Here is a 22,829-nt window from a genome sequence, read left to right on the forward strand (position 1 = left end):
AAAACTACAATGAGGTATCACCTCACACCAGTCAGAATGGCCATCATTAAAAAGTCTACAAATAATAAATGCTGGAGAGGGTGTGGAGAAAAAGGAACCCTCCTATACTGTTGGTGGGAATGTAAATTGGTGCAGCCACTATGGAGAACAGTATGGAGGCTCCTTAAAAAACTAAAAACAGAGCTACCATATCATCCTGCAATTCCACTCCTGGGCACATATACGGAGAAGACCATAATTCGAAAAGATACATACACTCCAATGTTCATTGCAGCACTATTTACAATAGAGATTTATACATTATAAATATTTATAATTTTTTATAAATTTTTACATTTATAAAATGTATAAATTTATTCATTAATAGGCAAGACATGTAAGCAACCTAAATGTCCATCGACAGATGAATGGATAAAGGAGATGTGGTATATTTATACAATGGAATATTACTCAGCCATAAAAAAGAATGAAATAATGCCATTTGCAGCAACATGGATGGACCTCGAGATTATCACACTAAGTGAAGTAAGTGAGATAGAGAAAGACAGAGACAGTTTTGACAGAGGAAAGGGGGGTGAGGGGCAGGTTACAGTGGGGATAGATAATTCTCATTTATCTTTAGGTAACTAAACTTGAGTGACCACACAGAAAAAATATATTTTGGCTCCTTACATGCATGTAGTTGCATTCTGCTGGTTGTTAGGTTGCCATATCTTTTAAGACACATGGGGAAGAGGAGTGACATAAAGAAATTAAGTAATTTAAGCCATAGCTCTGAAGCAAAAATATTGGCAACTCCAAAATTACTCATTTGTTGCAGTGAAAAAATCAGCCATCAGCTTTTTCACCACCCCCTCTCTTTCAGTTATGCCAAACTAGATAAACATCAGCATCCTAAAAATCTCCTCCCTGAGCATCTCTATGAGGGATCAAAGTAATGACCAGGGATGCATGTCTCCATCAGCAAGTCAAGTCACTCCAGTCCTGTTCTGCCTGTTCCAGAGTTGGGAGGACACCTGAGACTGGATGTTACGTCCTTTCCAGAGTGTGTGTGGCAAAGAACACAGGCCTCCCAGCCGCCAGCCTGATCTGCTCTAGGAGAAGTCGTGTGGGAAGCATGCCCAAGTCCCCCTTGAACCAATGTGGAGAGTTAATCACAAGCCAGGGCACTGTGAATTGAACGTTCACCTGTGATGAACTGGCAAAGCCAGTCTCCCTGCATGCCTCCCTTCAGACTACATGATTTCAGTGGGAAGGTTGTCTTTACAGTCTGAAGGCCTGGAAACATTAAAAAATAAAAACCTGAATTGGCCTATTCATCCTTTTTTTTTTTTTTTTAAAGGAAGAGCCTCAATTAGCCATTTTTTTTTAAAAGTACATTTTTTTAAATTAATTAATTTTATTTATATGTATTTTTGACTGTGTTGGGTCTTCACCCCCGCGCGAGGGCCCTCTCCAGCCGCGGCAAGCGGGGGCCACTCTTCATCGCGGTGCGCGGGCCTCCCACCCTCGCGGCCTCTCCCGCCGCGGAGCACAGGCTCCAGACGCGCAGGCTCAGCAGCCGTGGCTCACGGGCCCAGTCGCCCCACGGCATGTGGGATCCTCCCAGACCAGGGCTCGAACCCGCGTCCCCCGCACCGGCAGGCGGACCCCCAACCACTGCGCCACCAGGGAAGCCCGACATATTTCATCCTTTAATTGAAAAACAGACTTGGGCTTCCCTGGTGGCGCAGTGGTTGAGAATCTGCCTGCCAATGCAGGGGACACGGGTTCGAGCCCTGGTCTGGGAAGATCCCACATGCCGTGGAGCAACTAGGCCCGTGAGCCACAATTACTGAGCCTGCGCGTCTGGAGCGTGTGCTCCGCAACAAAAGAGGCCGCGACAGTGAGAGGCCCGCGCACCGCGATGAAGAGGGGCCCCCGCTCGCCACAACTAGAGAAAGCCCTCGCACAGAAACGAAGACCCAACACAGCCATAAATAAATAAATAAATAAAATTTAAAAAAAAAAAAAACAGACTTGATTTAGATTCCACTGTGGCAGAGCTTACACTTGGTGGAGAGGTCTGGGCAACAGGGACACGGTCTCGTTCTGAAAAAAAGACACTCCATAGACACTTGTGGAGAACGCTGCAAAAATGGAGCCAGGGTGGTGTTTGAAAAAGGATTCTGAGAACTCTTGGTAGATTCTGGGGTTAGACTGAGGGATGTGAGGCACGGAGAGCCCAGACACGAAACAGAGCAAGCAGTGGCGTCCCATCCCGGAGCCAGCGTTTGCGGCGTCCCGCTGCGGGCTAGGCACCTGACGTATGAGTTCACTGGATCCTCTCAACGCCCCTGAGACTGGTTATCATTACCTCTATTTGAAAGAAGTGTAAAGAAAGTTCCAGAGAGAAGGGTAACAGAGCTGGCAAATGGCTCAATGATGATTTGAATTGGAACCCAAGTCTGTCTTGCTCTGAGATCATATTGTTTCCCGTGCTCCACAAGAAACCTCGTTCCTTCCCTCTGAGCGGATGCCTGTTGTCCTATGGGCTGAGTTTGGAAAGTTGTGATGTTTTTGCCAGAAGGACAAAGCAACATAACCCAAGATCACATGCTATCAACTCAGGCATTTTCCTATGGAGTTTATGTTGTGACCTGGTAGCATCCTTTTCCTCGTTGTCTCAGGGAATGCCTGGAAATCACATGTCTCTGCTCAGGGCTACTTTAGGAAACCCAAATGACAATGGGAAGCCCTCAGAGCCTAGCAAATTCTGGGCAATTATCCCTCTCATGCAGAGGTGGACCTACTTTTCCTGAAAAGGGTTGGTGAGTTGATGTTTTAGGCTTTATGAGTCAGTCTCTGTCGCAACTACTCAACTGTACCGTTGTAGCCCCAAAGCTGCCATGGACGATACATCAATGAACAAGTGTGGCTATGTGCCAATCAAACTATTCATGAATTTCATATAGTTTTCACTTGTCCCAAAATATTATTCTTCTTTTGAATTTTTTTTTGAATTAAAAAAATGTAAAAACCATTCTTAGCTCGTGGGCCGTACAAAAACAGGTGGAGACCTGGATTTGGCCTGTGGGCCACAGTTTGCCAATACCTGCTGTAGAGGATCATACTTTATTGTTTCATGTATGTTCCATAGTTTACTTCTAGAAAATTTACAAAAGTAGAACAGAAGATCTGTTTACAAGTAATTAACAAAAACTACTAAGTGTAACTAGGCATTTTAAATCATAGTAACACCATGTATGTATAACAGATTCACTTTGCTGTACACCTGAAACTAACACAACACTGCAAATCAACTATATTCCAATAAAAATTTTAAAAAAAGTCCTAGTAACACCAATTTTGGGTTTCTAGAGTGGCTCACAGAAAATGAGGTTCTGTATGACTTTTTAAAAAAATTATTTCCTTAGGTTTTTTTTAATCCAAAATTGGGGTTTATTATTATTTTTTTTTTATTGGAGTATAGTTGATTTACAATGTTCTGTTAGTTTCAGGTGTACAGCAGAGTAATTCAGTTATACATACATCCATTCTTTTTTAGATTCTTTTCCTATATAGGTTATTACAGAATATTGAGTAGAGTTCCCTGTGTGTATGACTTTTTTAAAAGCTATTTTTTACTTGAAATTTTCATTGAGGTAAATATAGATTCACATGCAGTTGTAAGAAACAACACAAAGAAACTCCTTGTACCATTTGCCTAATTTCCTCTTATGGTAATAGTTTGTAAAACGATAGTATAATATCACAAGGAGGATACTGACATTGATATAATCTACTGATCTTATTCAGATTTCCCCTGTTTTACTTGTATTGGTGTGTGTGTGTGTGTATTTAGTTCTATACAATTTTATCACATGTACAGATTTGTATATCTGCCACCAGGATCAAGATGCAGAATAGTACCATCACCACAAGGATTCCTTGCGTTACCCTTTTGTAACTACATACACCTCCCTCCCTCCCTTCCATCCCTAACCCCTGGCAACCACTAATCGGCTCTTCATTTCTGAAATTTTGTCTTTTTAAAGAACGTTATATAAATAGAATCATACAGTATATAACCTTTGGGGACTGGCTTTTTTTGACTCAGAATAATTCCCTAGAGATTCATCCAGGTTGTTGAATGTATCAGTAGTTCATTCCTTTTTACTGTTGTGTAGTGTCCCATGGTGTAGATGTACCATAGCTTCTTTAATGCTCTACCTGTTGAAGGACACTTGGGTTCTCTCCAGGTTCAGGCTAACATGAATAAAGTTTCTATGAATGTTTGTGTACAGGTTTTTAAGTGAACATTTCATTTCTCTGGAATAAATGTCCAAGAGTGCAATTTCTGGGCTATATGGTAATTTCATACTATTACTTTTTAAAAATTCCCTTTGAGCATGTTTCAAAATAAGCTTTTTTAACATTATTTCAAAAATACTCAATAACAAATGACGGCATGGTAAAGGCCCTTTAAAAATTTCCTGCCGCCTTGCATTCCCATCTTATAGACCCAGGAACTCCAGACTAGAGGACTGAACTGACCCCAAAAAGTCACAAGTTACAGAATGGTCAGTGCAGGGTAAGCCAGGACAAGAAATCGCTTCTGTCTTGCCATTTAATGCTCTCTTGCTATCATACTGCACCAGTGAAATTACAAATGGAAACGGCCAAAGATGGGGTGTCTCTCATCACAGGAGAAAGGACATGATTTTCTTGGCCCTTGGGGATGTTGTGAGCTCACATCCAACCATCCGTCCTTGACACGGCCCCACTCAATGCGGTCTTGTGTGGCTTCTCCACTCAAAACGTGAAACTGCCTCACGGTGTGCGCGAGTGATCAGGGACAGCAAAGTGTGATTCCCCCGGGTGTGTGTGGAAAGTGGAAACTCGAATGCTCTGTGACCACAGCAAACAAACCCTTTGCATCAGGCCCCCAGGGGTTATGCAGCTGCACGGTTAACAAGTTGATTCTACTGATTAGAGAGGGTTGAACTAGTTTGGATAAGTTAACAATTCCTCCGATCTAAAGCCTTACCGGACAACTTCCGAGGTCCTGAACGGTCCAAAGAAGAATTTATTTCATTTCTACATGAGTTGGGACAATTGGTTTTTTCACTCCAATGGCCATGACCAGAACTGCAGATTCCCTACATTTTCCACTCTCTCCTCAGAATCTAGGAGGCATTGCAACAGCGTGTCCATATCTTAAACTGGTTCTCCTCAAAACAGGGTCATTGGACCAGCAGCATCACCTGCAAACTTGTTAGGAATGCAGACTCTCAGGCCCCGCCCCCAGACCGGTCGAATCAGAATTGCTGCAGGTAAAGCCCAGCCATCTGCTTCTTTACTAGCGCTTGCCTGGAGGTGCTGAAGCTCACTAAAGCTTGAGCAGTGGTACAACTACTTCAAAACTATATTTTCAAGTAGACAACGGAAACGGAAGCCATAGCTTGCAAATAAGTTTAAAAAAAAAACAGCCAACAGAACAGTTTCAGTCCTTTTCTGTCAATTACAGAGTCTTTACGAGGTCAATATTGATACAAGCATAAGCCAGAGTTGTTATTTCTGACACTCAACAGATCATAGCTCTCTTCACACGTGCTATATGTACGTTATGTTTCTAATGAAAATGTTCAGTTTGTGCTTCTACTTAGCACCTATTTAAAATTCCTTATCAAACTGTAATTTCCTTGAGGGCAGGAAACGTGTGTCTCCATAGCCTAATAAAGTGGTGCCTAATAAATGGTTGTTGAACAAATGAATGGTTTGTGCTTTATATTATAGTGGTTTTGTCCTCCACTGAACAGTGCACTTGAAGGTTGTAGAAGATTCTGGAATCGCGAAAACATTCTGACTATCCTTAAGTATCCAGCAGATTTCCCTGAACACAAAGGACTTGCAGATTGTTGAATAAACAACAACAACAACCAATGAAATCACATCTTTGGTGTTACTGCATTGACTCCAAATAATTTTACTGGGGACATTATTTCCATGTGCCTGTGGGAAAAACTAATTTCATAGGTGCCATCTGGAATATTGTTTAAAAAATATTATTGCCTACAAAATGGAACTTGAGAGCATGTCTGGGGAGGCTTGTGAGTAAACAAAGGTGCCCTGTGACAGAGGTACCTTCTTTCAGAAGGGTCACTCAGGGAACAATAAAGCCGGCAGGCCCCAGCTTCTGCTTCTACAATTTTTCTAGTTAAGAAACCAAATTACACAGTCTTACCAGATGATCCAAATTCTGGCATTAAGGTAGGGATGTCTCAAGCTCTTTGTTTGAAGTTGAACTTTTAGACTGTTCTGCCTGTCGGTTACTCTGTAAGAGTGAGAGTAACTGACACGACCACAGAAAGGTATTATGACAAATAAGCACTCTTGAAGGATCAGATATGTGTAAAGGAAAACACATCTCTACTTAAGGATCTGAGATCACTTAGCAAGGAAGATTTGGGCTCTTGAATTTTCATACAGCTCATTTGAAGGACGGGAAATTCTAAGTGTTCTCCTCAGTGTTCTTTGTTATACAACACTACAGAGGGATACAAATTTTGTAAACTACCTTTCAGTAAAACAAGCAAATAAATCATTCATCCGTGCCTCGGCATTTAAGAGGAGGAAAAAGTGAAATTAAGCGTTTATGATAAGAAGACTTCAGCAATGAAGTACTTTGGAAATCTACAATTATTAATAATCTTAGGATGACTTCAACATGGTTTTCTTTCCCATCCAAAGAACATTTCCTTGAGAGTGACAGGAAGAGGAAATGGCTACAGATATTCATTTCCTTCATTCAATATTGCTGCCATCTTTGCGTATTCATAGGAACAGGATTTTGTTGTTGATTAGGGTTTTTGCCCTGTTGAAATGGGTCTTCAGGACATGTAGATTTCTAAAAGGATGACATGTTGTCGATCCAGGAGGAAATACAAAACCAGTCTGGGTAAAACATCACCTTCCAAACAAATTTTAACTTTGTACTTAATTTGTTCAAGTATTTCACAGAGAATTTGTCACCAGGCAAAACTCTTAAAAACTAGTTTTGAGCCAACATGTGTTACAACAGTTGTTGGCAATCCCTGAATATTTTCGTAGCATTAATTCAAATATACTGGGTAACGTTTGATATACAAAGCTCCAGGCTGATCTAGTCTCAGAAAGATTCTTTAAAGTTATAAAGCTGTCCATTGTGAACTGAATAGACAGGGTGGTAGAAAATGAATGTCCACCTTCAACTCTGGCAGGTCACTGTCTCAACATGCTATCAAGCCTTTTCATTAGTTATATTAACAAAGAGATCCCAAGTCCCGCCTAAGTCCGTGGACCTCTGAAGGAAGTCTAAACAATTCTGAGTGATTTGGAGTAAAAGCAGTATTAACCAACAAAGTCAAAAGCTTGTTAGCGGGCACCCTCTCCCCCAGAGAAATTTGTTCTCCTAACCTCTACGCCATTCTGCACTTCCTAACAGGGCATTAACAGCTAGTGATGGTTCTTCAATGTGCGTTCTTCTTTTCTGTATCTTTCCTTAGCTGGGATGGGAAGCAACACATATGTATTAGTTGTATTTTGGTTTACTTATAGGGGAATAATTTGCATCATGTGTACATCTGTGTGTGTGTGTGTGTGTGTGTGTGTGTGAGAGAGAGAGAGAGAGAGAGAGAGAAAGGGGGGGGGGGAGGGAGGGAGGGAGGGAGGAAAGGAATACTCAGAAATATTGAAAAAGTTTGAAGACCACTCATCTAGTCTTTTCAACTAATTAAATGAAATTAATTTGAACTCTAATTTATCTCCCTTCTCACACCCCTCTATTTGCGACTTACAGAACACTATATTCTTTTTCTTAAACACTCCATTATAGTTGTTACATTTACTCCATGCAAGGGCCTCAAATTTCTCCATCTCATTCTTCTTGTCTCCCCAGTCATGAGGCAGTGGGCATGTTTTTTCCCACCCCTAACTGCTTCCCTTTGGTACACACTCATTTCCTCCCTCCCATTTTCACAAATTCAATATTTGGAACCCAGAAAGAATAAGAAACAAATAGAAATCATTACAACCAAATATTTCCACATTTGTTCTGTCTGGTCTCTCAGAGCTCCTAATTAGTCTTGTCTTAATTCTTTGGCAAATTTCAGGAACTTTCACAGTCTTCAAATTATCATCTTCCAATATTCTCACTTGGGAATTCCATGGAAACCTCCTGCCTCCATGCAATCCTAGGATTTGATTAAGAGCCATATTTTATGGAATGCCATGAGAGCTCTCACCTATCTGGCCTATTTTGTAACATTCTACAAGGTACAGGACCCAGTATGTACAGATATGTCCTCCCAAGCCTTTCCAATCAGTGGGCTAGGGAGAGCCATTATAGTATTCATTATACCTTTTGCCAGTCTTTTTACAAATCTGGGATCATAATTGATGGGTTTTATTTATCCCATCGGTAGAGCCTTTCTTTGTTTCATGGATCTCATTTTCTTGAGCAGTCCCACTGGCTTCAAACCCTTACTTGCCATAAAAGTAAGATAAAATTGCCCACCAAGAGGCCCTGGAATACAGCCAGTCTGTTGGAATTTAAGTGACGGTCCTTGCTGCCCTGAAGCTTATCTGTGCTGGACACGAGCGTAGCCCGGAGGGCAAATAGATTGCCTGGCACACGTCAGGGTAACATAAGTATGCAGGGGAGGAAATAGCGAACCCTTGCGGGGCAAACTGAACTAGGCAAATCCATAAAGCCATGGTCGGTGAGCACAAACCAGTAGGTCACTGTCCCATATTCAGTGAATGAAAATGTGAGGTTTCTTTTGACCTCATGTGCTGATGTAAACCTATGGCGCACACAACCCCCAAAGACAACGCATTCCACAGCAGGCCAGGGTCCTTGAGTCATAATGTCATCCTTGAAAAAGATCAGGAAGGTAGAAAATACGATCTTTACAATTTTTGTGTACCTAAAGGGTCCATGATCTATTAAACAAATGTAAAGAGTGATGGTTTCAGGGAAACACTAAAACAGTCTTTAAAAATAGTCAGTTGATTCCAGTGATTTACGTCATCAAGAAACAGACCATCTTAAGTAACACATGGGCAATAAAAGCGAGCAGATGTTTGCATTCTAACCAGGGCACTAATGGAGGTGCTATGGCACGGTATCAAAGTAAAGTTTGCCATCTTCAGAACCGCCCACTGGAGTTTTAAATACAGCTGCGTAACTTTGACTCAACAACCGGTAAGCTTTCCCGGGCCACTCTGAACATCATGCCCTGCTGCAGGTAAGAATGAATAATTCACCGTTAACATGCTATGTCAAACTCATTTCCTGAAATGGACCTTGAAGCGTGTGATTGACTGTAAGATCCGAACGTGCCATAAAGACAATTCCTCGGGTTGCTGAATTACAAACATAAGTTATTATGAGCGAAGCACAGTAAAAATAAACGAGCGAGTCCAAACCCACAAGAGACTGGATTTGGAATTTCACGCACAGGCTCTCTAAGCCTCGCAGTTAGGGAGTCAAGCATCGGGTACTTGGGTAAAGCTTGATAGTGGAAATGGATTCAGAAAAGACACCCTCTCCCTCCCACTCCCCTTCAGAAATTGACAGCGTTCAATAAATATTAAGCCAGGTTCTTCTGGCTCAGTAAATGACTCCTGGGAGTATGGAAGGCATTTGGAGGATTAACTCTTTAGGCCACCAGGCTAGAATAATTCTAGGGCCACTGCCCTAGAATAATCATTTATTAAATCAGGAATAGCCAACCAGCTCTGGAGCACCTCAGAGCTAAGGAGCCGGGATTCCTGCTACACTGGCGTTTTTGAGTAGGGACATTTAAAAAGCAAATTGCAGGGACTTCTCTGGTGGTCCAGTGGTTAAGAATCCATCTTGCAATGCAGGGGACGCCGGTTCAATCCCTGGTCAGGGAACTAAGATCCCACATGCCGTGGGGCAACTAAGCCCGCATGCCACAACTAGAGAGCCCGCCTGCCGCAACTACAGAGCCCACGTGCTCTGGACCCTGCGTGCCACAACTAAGAGTCTGCATGCCGCAATGAAAGATCCCTCATGCTGCAACTAAGACTCGACACAGCCAACAAATAAATAAATAAAGCAAACTGCGTTCACACTACTATTACAGAATACGACTAATTACAAAAACCAGACAAGCCCTGCCATTTCTAGGGGTCAGTCTCACCGGGATGAACCCCGCCAGGACATTACTCCGCAGCCAGTCTCTCGCACCTACCCCTTGGCTGGCTGTCTTGTCATGGGGAAGAATAGTGCCCCTTTCACCTGATTCCTGCTGTCTTCCATCACTTGCCCGCTTTCATTTCTGTGCCATCTAATCCGCTTTTTTATCAAGACACCTAGAGAACAATGTCTTCTCAGCCCCACCGACTCAAGCACAATGACCATTTTTGTCTCGTATCATATTTCTTGATTTTTTAATGTTACCTCCTCATTTCTTACTTACTTCTGTAGTTGGCTTTTCCCGCCCATTTGCTTTAACTTTGCAAGCATTTCCCGTGAAGTTTCATTCTCACCCTTTCTTTTGTGTTTTGTTTTCTCTTTCTCTCTCTCTCTCTCTCTTTGGTCCCCAGTATTTTCTAGCAATTTGTGGCTTGCCCCTTCTTTTCTTGATCCCTTTGTCTTCCACCTGCTTGTTTGCTAGGCTTTTGTTTATAGATGGAGGGTGGACTTGGCTGGGGAGGGGAGAGTAGATTTTTGTTGCTTTGAGACCTCCTTTCCTCTATCATCTCCCGCTACTCTTTTCTTTCTTATACTCTTTTTTCTTTTCCTTTCTTTGTTTTACCCCTGACCTCTTTGGACTTCCACATGACTTCTAAATCATCACATTTGGTCTTAAAAAAAAAAGTGACCTTTTCTTTTCTTATGTTTCATTCGACCTAAAAATAATCAGTCAACAATGGCTACAACTTTCAAAGGGAAACATACATTTGTATACATGTAACATACATAGATACATACATAGATACGTAGAGTGTCGCTATATCATCCATAGTGACTCTAATAGATAAAACAAGAACTGGGTGTACTAACAGTAGTATGTGGAAATATTCTACAGGAACCATATAAGCCCTGAAAAGGTCTTGGAAGCAGCAATAAAAATTAATTTTACGATAAATATATTTTGGCATATAACAATATTCACGTTTCATTGGAATTACTAGTGTTATATATTGACATCTAAAGTTAACTGTGAAACTCCTGATCAACAGCAATAAGTTATATACGACACACACACACACACACACACACACAACTGTTCTTTTCCCCACAGAAGGCAGGTCATTTAAAAATAAACTTTTGTATAATCTAAAACTCACATATTGACTTATGCTACCAAAATACAGCCTGGAGTAAGCAGAGAAACAAATAAATCAAATGGACAAGTATATATAAAATAGACTGCTTCAGAGATAACACGGGACAGGTTTTATTAACTAATTTATGACCTACAATCTGTTGGCGGAGACCTTCCTCCTCCCCAATTTCAGTCTTCCTGAGCAGGATAAACAGATCAGAAGGCCTGATGGTGTGCAAAGCTCACATCTTTATCTTTGCAAGAGCTTTATTTGGGGGCCTGGAAACAGAAGTTCTCACCATTTTTCATTCACTGTAATGTCTGATGTGCTTTCTCTTTGCTGCAACCTTCACTTTGGATCATTCTACCAGGTTCCTTCTTTATCTTTGAACTATTGGCAAATGATTTACTATTGGCAGGTCACTACATTCACAGACAAAGTGAACTCTCTCTGGTTTGACACTGTCTAGCTCCTGCTACTGCATTGTGACTCCTCAAACATCCAGACTTGGACCAACTACTATTGCACATGCTAATTAGAAGTTTCTACTGAGTGCTCCTGCTTTGAACTCAGCAAAACTAAAGCCAAGTGGGTCTTTATGAAGTGAAAAGGCAGCTCCTCTGGGAGATACAATTCGGATTTAGAATCGCCTTTTTAAATTGCTCTTATACCTTGAAATGCATTTGCATCAAAATGGACCACACAGAGAAAAAATTATAAAGGCAGGGAAGGTAGTGGAAAGAGGAAGGTCTTAAAAGCATGCTTGGGGCTTCCCTGGTGGCGCAGTGGTTGAGAATCTGCCTGTCAACGCAGGGAACACGGGTTCGAGCCCTGGTCTGAGAAGATCCCACATGCCGTGCAGCAACTGGGCCCGTGAGCCACAACTACTGAGCCTGCGCGTCTGGAGCCTGTGCTCCGCAACAAGAGAGGCCACGACAGTGAGAGGCCCGCGCACCGCGATGAAGAGTGGCCCCCACTTGCCTCAACTAGAGAAAGCCCTTGCACAGAAACGAAGACCCAACACAGCCAAAAATGAATAAAAATAAATAAATAAACAAACAAACAAACAAATAAATAAATAAATAAAGGAATTCCTTTTTAAAAAAAAAAGCATGCCTAAGACTTCTAATTCAGATTAAGAACTTCCACTCCACTTCCTTCTCCACTCCTCCCACAAACCCAAATCCCTGCCTGGGTGTATACAGTAAACTCTCAAATATCCAGATGGAGAACCAAGCACAACTTGGTTATCCGAAAAGTCATACAAATGTGTCACATTCTTCCACCCAAACAAGTGAAATAATGAAATAAAATGCCTCCCACTCCCTCCCACCCATTTTTCTGTATGAAAATAAGTGTTTCTTGCGTGGAAAAATAACTGAATGGGGTCTGGATGGGACACTTAATCTTTCTGATAATTCAGTGAGAGATAAATGTGGCTATAAAGAGACAATAGTGGGTCAAGAACAGAGGGAAAGAAGTGGAACCAGGCGACAGGGGGAGACTTTTGGTAGCGACTAGGATCCTACAACGCCAGAGCACCTGCAGAGAGGGACGCTAACACCTGGTTTCCACGGGGGGCTTAACCCCTTCTGCCCTTTCACCTGCTCATTGCAGCGTTTTCCTAACCCGATGGCTGCAGCTTTCACTGTCTAATGGCTCCCTTTAACGAGGGAATATTTGGAAGCCAGAATGGAATTCGCTGAGGTCACTCAAGGGCAGCGGAATTACATATGTCGTATAAAATGCTCCCGCTAAACTGATGCTAGAAAAACAGAATGGGAAAGCCTTCACCCAAACCCTACAGGGAGTATGTAGTTAATCGACTGTGCTCATCTGTTAGTGCAAACTCTCGGGTTACATTTTCCTAAATCCCATAGTCCTCTTACAAGTGATAAGGGATCTCAGCTGAGAAAAGCAATGTAGCTTATTCCTATATGGGATCCCTTAATCCAGGCTGAGAGAGAGGAGGAGAGGGGGTTGGAATGAAATAGAAGGAATTCACTGGACAGCTGAAGCCAATAGCTGCCCTGTACATTATCAACAAGGCGAAACTTCACTAAGGTAAACTTACAGAGTGTTGAGATCTCAGCTGTCAAAACTCTCACACACCACCCCACCCCCTCGGAAGTTCTTGAAAATAGCCACTCTTCCTGTAGGCTTCATTGCTGGTCGATTTTGGAATAATAATAGTAACTCATGTAGGTAGGACCTTCGACCATATCTGAAGTTGTGTTGATTGTCCCAACAACCCTGTGAGATGGGTGTTTACGGCCTCATTTTCTGTTTTTCTTTTTTGGCCGCACTGCACGGCTTGCGGGATCTTAGTTCCGCGACCAGGGATCGAACCTGTGCCCCCTGAAGTGGAAGCGGGGAGTCCTAACCACTGGACCTCCACGGAATTCCCCTCATTTTAAAGATGGGAGAACTGAGGTTCAGAGAGACTTAGTATCACAAAGCTAGTAAATGGATGAGCGAGGACTTGAACCCACGCCAAGACTTCCGGCCCCAAAGCTCGTGCATCTTCCACTGCATCAGGCTACAAATGATTCCTCTCTCTACTGTCAAACTAGGTCAACTTTCATTGTTCCCTACATCATTAATGACACCACTATTCCTCTAGTTAGGTGGACCAAATTCCTGGGAGTCTGCCTTGACGCTTCCTGGTCCCTCATCATCGCTCATGTCCCATTCATTACCCACTGCTGTCTATTTCACCTGTGAAATATAACTGAAATCCACCCACTTCTCTTCCTGTCTACCTCCACGATATTAGTACAAGTAGACATCGTCTTTCCCTGGACTCCTCTTTTAGGCTCACCCACATTCACTCTGATGCCCTCCGATCTAGTCTCCAGGATGCTGCCAATGTGGTCTTTCTGAAAGACAAATGTCATCCCTTGTTGAAAACCCCCTGATACAGTCTGGCCATTTCCTACCCCTCCAAACACTGACTCACATCCCTTCCTACTACCTCTCAGTTGAAGCACCCCTTTCTTGGGGAAGCTTTCCCTGACTTCCCTTGATCATCTAAATCCTCCCAGTACAATCTCATGGCAACATATAACTATATAGCTTTTATTCTAGGCAGACTTTTACTCTTGTTTGCATGATATGTCATCAACGCTTGTCTCCTACACTAGACTGTTATGTACTTGAGTGCAGGCACCACTTCGGTCTTAGCACGTAGGGTGATGCCTGGTTCAAAGCAGGAATTTGATAAATATTGTTGAATGAATGTTGAGCTTCTCCTTTTTTTCTCTTTTCCTGCTTTCTTTCCATTCCCATATCCTCATCGCTATCCCATCCCTTGTCCCATCTTCACAGGCTCTTGCTGTCTTACTTCATCTTAATGGGAAAGAAACCCACGCCAAAGCAGTAAATACGGCAACTACAATTGTTGCTCTCTCTAGAGCCATTAATTTCTACTAAAACACTCTTGACACCTTAAAAGACAATTAAATCATTCTATAATGCTGAGATTTTAGGCATTCCTGTGGGATGGGGGAGATACACTCTATTTCCTGAGTTCTCAGGGGAAATGCTTTCCAGTTTAACAAGGCTGACATTGGGATGTATCTTACACTTGTTGCTGCCCAGGGGGCAGTCATGATATAATTGTCATTGCCCACCCATGAACCTTCTTGGTCATAGAAGTTCATATTTTTCTCACTTCTACTGAGTTCTAGGCATTATTTGAAACAAGCCCCCCACATTAGGAGAAGAGAAGTCACATGCTTGGCAAAGCCTCTCAAAGAAATGAAAAGGAGGAAAGGTTTCCTCCAGGCCAGAAAGAGATCCTCTTAGGGCTCAGGTGGGACTAGAGGAAAGTCGTCTGGACAGATACCTAGGAGATCAATGGAACCCACCAAGAGTGCTGGTTCTTAACACATTTGTGGAAATGTGTCAGAAGGGCTAAAGAATGAGCGCATTGACAACTGTAGTCACTTGGTGGATATTCCTGGGGGTATGAAGGGATAACTGCATTCCTAGGTAGGACCATTTGAGGAAGGAACATAGTTCTGGTTGTTACCTTTTGGTAGAGACTCGGAGACAGTAGAGAAGCTCTTTTTAAAAAATGCTGTATTTTGGCACAGAACATGATGGCATCGTGCAGAAAAGCACACACATGACAACTCCAAATGAAAAGTGATTTAGCAAAGTTGGAATCTTAAAAAGTTTATCCTGACTATATTTTCCATTTTATGTATGCACAGGAGGAATACATGATTTTTGTAAAACATTGCTCTAAATAAGCCTAGAAGAATCCTTTCAATAAAAGTAGCATAAAATGCTTCAATGTTAAGAAAACACTGTTAGGGTTTAAATGGAAGAATATTTTTTCTTTCTTAATGCTGTATCTTACAATAGAGGTTATCTCAAGTTCAGTGAAAATAAGTCAGAAATAGAGAGTCACTTGATCTACGTTTTGATAAAGCCACTTCTGTGGACTGAATTGTGCCCCCCCCCCACCAAGTTCATATGTTGAAGCCCGAACCCCCAGTGCGGTGATATTGGAGATGGGGCCTTTGGGAGGTAACTAGGGTCAGATGAGGTCATGACGGCTGGATCGCCATGGTGGGATTAGTGCCTGTGTAAGAAGAGGAAGAGAGACTGCTCTCTCTCCATCATGTGAGGACACAGTGAGAAGACGGCTATCTACAAGCCTCCAGAACTCGGAGAAATGAATGTCTGGGATTTGACCACCCAGTCTGTGCTGTTTTGTTATAGCAGCCTGAGCTGACTCATACAGCTGCCCTGTTTCCTCATCAAACCAACACCGTACGGTCCCCACTTGCCTTAGCCAGGAGTGAACTTTTGGCAGGGCACATCAGCCCACAGGACACATCCCGTCCACATCCTAGGAGCGACATCAGATTAAATGTTATATTCCACTGGGGTGGGATGTGATGGGTGGGGAGTGGGAGAAAGAGAATGGGATCTGAGGATAACCTTGGGGGCATAACACCTTAGAGAAGTCCATCCTCAAGACCCCTGGAAAACCACTGTTATGAACTGAAGCCAGGGAGATTTCTACTTATTGTTAATAAAACAAGTGGATTTTATCAATGAACTTACTAGCCCAGTCTCTCCCACCACTCCTGTTGGAAAGCTTTCAAGCTGTCAAATTAATGCGTACCAAATGAGTATTTTTTTGTTTTGCTTATAAAATGTGTTACTTTGGGGAAAACACCTTAAAAGGGGGAAACTTATGTTTGAGATAATATAGATTGCTACCGAAGCCTTTAGAACAAGAGTCTCAAACACAAAACCTAGAGGGGACAAACAGGTAACACAAATTAGAAAAGAGGCCTGGTACAAGACATTAGAAAGTATATCATGCTTCACTGAAAAGCATATTTTAAATCACCGAGTGGGCAAAATGACATATGGGACACCAGTGTTCGTCTTCTACTTCTTCAACCCCTTAATTGCCTTTTTTTTTTTTTTTTTTTTTTTGCTGCACGTGGGATCTTTCGTTGCGGCATGTGGGATCTAGTCCCCCTGACCAGGGATCGAACCGGGGCTCCCTGCATTGGGAGCTCGGAGTCTTAACCACTGGACCACCAGGGAAGTCCCCACCCCTTAACTGTTTACTCGAGGATACCTCATCCACCCCGACACATTTCACATCCAACTAATACTTATTGATTGGCCTCCTGCCCAGCATTGTGCTAGGTGCTTTCAATACTCATAACTGTCCAGTGAATTGTGTATTTATGTCTCCAGTGATAGATGAGGAAATTGAATCCCAGAGAAGTTTAAGATGACTTAGCCAAAGCCACCATCCACTACTTTGGAAGAAACTTAGGAAACACTGCTATTCTTTTGTTTCTTAGCTTTAAGCCAAGTATATCAGTTCGAATAAACTTGTTATCTGTTCTCTAGTAGTTTATGTACTGTTTTGTTCCCCAAGGCAATACATGATGACTCTGTCAGTACAGATCGAAATAGCTGCACAATTAGATACTCATGGGGGAGGGGGGAATAATTCTGGTTTAAATAACCAAGGCCTCTGTTGCAGAACAATAGCTATAAATAATGCAGGATTTCCTGGCTCGAGCTCTTTGACCAAAATTCCAATTCTGTCACGTGTTAAAACTCAAACTGTCAAATTGAGGGGGTTCTGCTTAATTTCATCTCTGTCTCAAGTTTAGACAAGTGAAGAGCAACTCACAAGACAGTGTGTGCAGTTGGAGCCAATCTTTATGCAGATCCAGCTATCAAGCAGCCAGCATAGCTGAGAATGCTACATTCCACAAAGCACTGCTAGCCATTTTCATTTTCCTTTTAAATAAAAATCAAAATTAACTGAACCCTGGGCAACTGTACATAAAGTAACTCAATTTCTCCGAAAGCTTCACTCACAGAAGTTTCCCTTCCATGTGATTGCAAGCAATTAATTAAAAAATGGAAATGTACTTTTACATTTAACTAGAAGTCCTAGTCTAGTCGTGTCTATCACCTCGCCAGCCAAGCTTTCTTCAAATATAAATAGATTTTAAATTGGTTTTGCCAATGTCCTAGATACTTGGAAAATCCTACTGGCGCAAACCAGTTGTTGATTCGCGGTCCCTGACTCTGAGCCTCACATCTACAACCCTACAAGTAACAGCATGGTGCTCCTGCCAGCCTCATAAGAATTGTCCCTGGACAATTAGTAATTTCCAGTGGTTAAAAGCCAGTATAAAAGCTCTCGAGTCACCTAGTACTCTGGAAACCTCTCTTCTTAATGTGGTGCCCTAGGAACCCCTGACAATCCAAGAAAATGTGGCCTTGAAGAATACATCAGCAAAATATAAATAGGTATCATCCAGCTCCCTGTCACTAAGAGACGCTCTGCAGGGCATCTACCGGACACGTTCTGACCTGGAAATCATCTGGTAGTGACCAGAAAGCATGAACATCTTGACCTGTGTGTTACCTGTTTTCTGCCCAGCAGCTGGAAAGCTCTGACTTCAAGAGTGTCCCTCAGGACGATCAGCCAAAAAAGTGAGTGGTCGAGTAAGTTTGTAGCAAATCATACTTCAAATGCTGCACACCATGCAGGCAATGAGACTTCTCTTTGCGGAAATGCTATCAGTTGCATGAAGATTTGGTTTAAATTCATCTGTCTCTTGTATGCCCGCTTTTCCTCCCGAGTACTTAGCATAGGACTTCAAAAGGCACTCAATAAATATTTGCTGAATGAATGTAACAGGAATTAATAACACAAAATGTTTTTGAAAAGGTAATTGATGTCAAATGGTAGGCAGAGAAAGCCAGAGAAAGTTCACCAGGGATAGGAATGCTGTGTACAAATTTGGTACAGGGTCTAAGGAAAGAATTTACAATTGATAAATAACTTCTGAAACCAGGTTCTTTTATGTCATTGCCTCTGGACTAGGCCACACTGGTGGCAGGAGAATCTCAGCCAAACACACTGTGATAGCAGTTTGGGAAAGGGAAGTATAAATGATAACAAAACGTTAGAAAGGATCCCAGGAGGAAACACTTTGCCATCAGCTTTCCAGGAGATCTTTAAGAATAGAACAACAATGACGACGACAGCAACACACGCACAAATACTTATTTAAATTCTTTATAGAATAAAGGGGGAAAACTGGATAACATACAGAGGACCTTGACATCCCCACCGTAGCATGAAAGATGATAAAAATTAGGGTATTTTCCATCACATTGAGCCCCAAGGCTCGGGTTAACACCGTGTAGTTGAATTTTGACTGGCTCTATCTGTATTCTGGGCCTGGATTGCCAAAGACGGTTTCCTAGCTTTTACACATCATGACAGATATAGCAATTGACCCTATCTGTACAACATACTGGGGCAAACTGAGGAAGCTATGTGGTCCACGGATAGCCTTCAGGGGGATACGCCCAGCCCAGGCACAGCTAGATGACCCAGATGCCAAGAGGGATCAAGTCCTGGGCATGTTTGCAACCCACTGATCATCTACCAGTACTCTGTGGCCCATCTGTTGGGAAGCTTTGCCTTAGAGAATGTTCCTCGGGATGATCAGGAAAAAATGGAGCCATCAGGTAAATTGGCAGCAAACCATACTCCATATGCTGCACTTTTTCGGGGAGTCACAACACACATTAGCAAAGGACCGTATTAATGCTCCGTTACTCTCTTTTTCCGCCCCCAGGATTTTTCATCCTCCTTCACTGCCGAATGGTTCCAACGTCCACACAAGCACGCAGCACCAGTGACTCGAAAAGAGCTAATGCAACACCACCACATCCTACCTGCCTCTCATTGCAGGATTAGTTCTGACACTGAAATAACTTTAATCTTCAAGAAGGAATCTTCCTGGAACTCTATTAATGGCCAGGTGTTAAATACAATAATCACTATTACTGCCCCCAAATGAGCTGCCTGAGGAGCCAAAGGTAAGTAGATTCAGGAGTCAGGGCTCCCAGTCATTGACAGTCATTCATAAGACACTGGCAAGGAGAACTCGAAACAGGAGATTCCCCAAACCCCAAGCTTACCCCCAGCGCTCCTCACCCTAGGAGACTTATCTATCTTTCTGGTTATATATTCCTGTGGCTGTTGATGTAATTAGTGTATAATAACTGCGTACATATCAACTCACAGAAAAAATGGCAGACGTGCTAGTTGATTTGGCTTGGGGCCATCTCTTCGGCAGGGTGAGACAAGCCGGTGTAAACATCTGTTATTAACCGTGTATTTTAAAATAGTGTTTTGTGCCTCCTGGGTTGCTAATTCCCATCAAAAGCAATACAATATCAAGACTCCTGTTTTTCTGAGCAGCACCTAGGAGATAACAAGCTTTAAAACATTTGCATTAGTCTTCTCAGTTCTGCTGCTTGTGTTATTAATTTTATTTACTAAGACATCTACTGTATTACACACACTGCTTTTCTCGGTTTCATTCCCATCGAGGTGAGCAGGTTTCATTTAAACTGTGTTACCGCGAACAGTAAGGCTTTTTCAAGTCGAGAGCGCTAAATAAAACTGGCCATAGCTTTTGTTTTTATGAATAAGCAGTTGCCAATCCCTGTATTGAACCAATAGCCTCACTAGGGAATGGACCATGACTTGCAATTTTTAAAAAAGTGGCCATTCTCTCAAATCTGCTTGCTTGCGCTGATTACTTCTCTTGAAATTAATTAAAAAATAATAATTTCTTAATATGAGAAATTGGAAATTGGGTCTTTGTGCCACTTGCCTGCTCCCCAAACCCTTAGGATTAAGTCGCTGCGACAGAAAACGACAATATTTCTCTGCGAGATGAACAGTCAAATCGTTCAAAACAATTATCCAAGCTCACTCAATTAACAAAACCACCTTGCCATAAAAAAATAAAAATTTGTACCCAATTCCAAAACCACTTTGGATGGCTATACTATTAAAAAAAAAAATCGACTTTCTTTTCAAAAGTTTTACCTACGCCCCAGAACTCAGCTGGAATAGCTTTTTCTTCTTTCTCACTCAGTTGCCTCTGATAATTGACCATTCCCGAGTATTACTAAAATTCCCCTGCAAGTCTGTTAAACACTTTCACATTTCCATGTTTAATTACATTCAGATTTCAATTTTTGTCTACATATAGAATAGAGCCAAAATTTAACTCAATCGACTGCAATGCCTTTGACATAAAGCCTTTATTCATCGTTCTTGCCTTATGTATAAATAGACATACGCTACTTGTCAAAATACAAGAGTGGGCTTCTTTACATTGTCTAGAACAAAGAGCCCCGCTCGGCTTCTTTCTTTCCTCAGTGTCTCAGAAGGTGTCCTTTATTACATGTGCAGGATGCAAGGATTTTGCTGCCGCATGAATGAAAAATGATACCTTCAGACTGCCTTTTTAGTGACAAATTGCACTTCTGCAGACTATCACACTGCCTGTGGTTTTAAGAACCCCACTTAGATTTACTATTACTTCCTTGGGGGACTCAGCCTTCTCGCAAAGCACCCCAGGGCTCATTTCCACTCTTTCAGAGTGCAACAAAGATGAGAAAGTTTGCTCATCGCGGTGGGAGAGAAACTCTTGGCTAGTAAAAAAAACACTCTCTGGAATGTCTAAGGAGCGAAAATCACTGCCTCTGTGGATTCTTGGGGTACAAAACAGGCAGGAAAAGTTGTCTGGAGGTATTTGCGAAGCATTGTGTTTGTTCAGGAAGGAGCTGTGGAGTGAGAGGCTGAGCGACGCCTCTCCCTTTGCTTCCTGGGTGAGAGCAATGAGGCGTGCCCCTTAGCAGAAGCAAGCAGAGAGAGATCGGTAAGACTCACCGGCTTCCCCATTTTTCCTAGGACGGGGTTTTTGTTCCTCAACTGTGATCTGGAAGAGGCAAACCTGTAGGTCCTCCAAGCAGGCTGCCTCGGGTCAGCTGAATGACTGGGGCGTTCAGGGAGCTTGCTCTGTCCAGCTCGGAATCACTCCCCCTCTCCGGGCTGTGTGCTTCCACGCCTCCCAGTCAGCGCAAAAATCCGCCAAACTCAGGTCAGCCTAACAGGTTTCCTTATATAGGTAAACACGAATTGCATTCCTGGTGAAAGAAGTTAACTAGGAAGCCCGGTAACCCGGTTAACTCTCCACACGCCAGAATGGCTCAGAGTCAGCCAGCCTGCGTGTGGTTTGGTTGCAATACAAAGGGATTTGTGCGATTTAATTAAAATCATCTTTATCCCGGCAGTCTGTAAAATTGGCTCTTCTAGTGTGAGTCAACAGCTAGTATTTTATATCATGAGCTATGACCGACCTTATATTATATAAAGACACTGTAGAGAGGAAAACCGAAGCATAGGATATAACTTGTCTTGAAATGATTTTCAAAGAAGCAAACAGAACATGTGATGGGAAAAGAACACGAACAAACCTCTGTCAAGTAAGACTCCAATGCCTTATTTGAGCAGAGTAACTAATAGTTATTCAACTTTCCCAGGCCTTTAGTAGATTATGCAATAAGATCATTTTGAGTTTACTCCTTTTACAATGCAGTAATTGCTACTGTTTTTTTTTTTTTTTGATGGGCGAAATGACACATAATGACATCTATTTATTCCCGGAAATAACCCTCCTGAGCCCACATATTGAAGTGTTATTTGATGGTTTCAGGAAAGAAATCTAAGACTTGTGAATCTGCATAATTACATGGAAAAAATTTTAAACAACCTCCTAGACTTCAGAAGATAAGAAAATGTATCTTTAAAAGTACTCTGTGGAAGGTCTAACTCTAGGCTCAAAACAGTTTTTAAATGTAAGTGTGTAACACGTCAATTGTCTAATAATTGGCTCTTCCGCCCTACATTTATCTACCATGGAGGAAAGTAATAATTCTTTTAAAGTCTAACCAATTCCACTGAAGTCTCAATATGAAGTACAGACTCAAGACTTAGTACCTGAGTGTTGGAGGTGAAGATTGCCTGCTAAATAAAACTTATCTTAAAACGAATCATTTGTTCCTATTTCATCCACTGGCTGACTGCTCCTTGAGTAATGCCAATCTTAGCAAAAATAGCTCAGTGTTGCGTT

General features: G+C 42.2%; 1 protein-coding gene across 3 annotated transcripts in view; it reads right to left on the reverse strand.

Moving 5' to 3' along the window:
• The window catches only part of MID1 (midline 1), a 376,348-nt gene extending 354,606 nt beyond the window's left edge, over positions 1 to 21,742 (reverse strand). Inside the window, exons 1-2 of one of the 3 annotated variants that reach the window (XM_036840252.1) lie at positions 21,587 to 21,734; positions 19,923 to 20,104 (exon numbers count right to left, since the gene is read on the reverse strand). The gene's annotated coding sequence lies outside the window, so the exon portion shown is untranslated. Of the gene's footprint in view, positions 1 to 19,922; positions 20,105 to 21,586 lie in introns of all 3 variants that reach the window. The other 2 variants (XM_036840249.1, XM_036840256.1) reach the window with 2 other exon arrangements.
• Positions 21,743 to 22,829: the final 1,087 nt, after the last annotated feature.

Source organism: Balaenoptera musculus, chromosome X (genome assembly GCF_009873245.2).
Source record: "Balaenoptera musculus isolate JJ_BM4_2016_0621 chromosome X, mBalMus1.pri.v3, whole genome shotgun sequence".
NCBI classification, from domain to species: domain Eukaryota; kingdom Metazoa; phylum Chordata; class Mammalia; order Artiodactyla; family Balaenopteridae; genus Balaenoptera; species Balaenoptera musculus.